We start from the raw sequence: 238 nt of genomic DNA on the forward strand, positions 1-238 counted from the left end.
GCGAGGCCCCTCCGATGCGGCAGTCCCTTGTGCAGTGCCTGAGCACTCAGATGGAGCCGTTTCCTTCTGTTTGATTTGCTGGAACAAATAAAACCCCCTGAAGCTTTGATTACACCAGCTGGTTTGTAGCTGTATAAACTACAGCAAATACAGGGGTGGGTTTTAATTGCCTTGTAACATGCTCCTCATCCTCCCCAAACATCCACCTTCTGGCCTGAAATACAGAAGAGTTCATTTC

This window comes from Buceros rhinoceros, unplaced genomic scaffold, assembly GCF_000710305.1.
Source record: "Buceros rhinoceros silvestris isolate BGI_N320 unplaced genomic scaffold, ASM71030v1 scaffold27815, whole genome shotgun sequence".
Lineage (NCBI taxonomy): Eukaryota > Metazoa > Chordata > Aves > Bucerotiformes > Bucerotidae > Buceros > Buceros rhinoceros.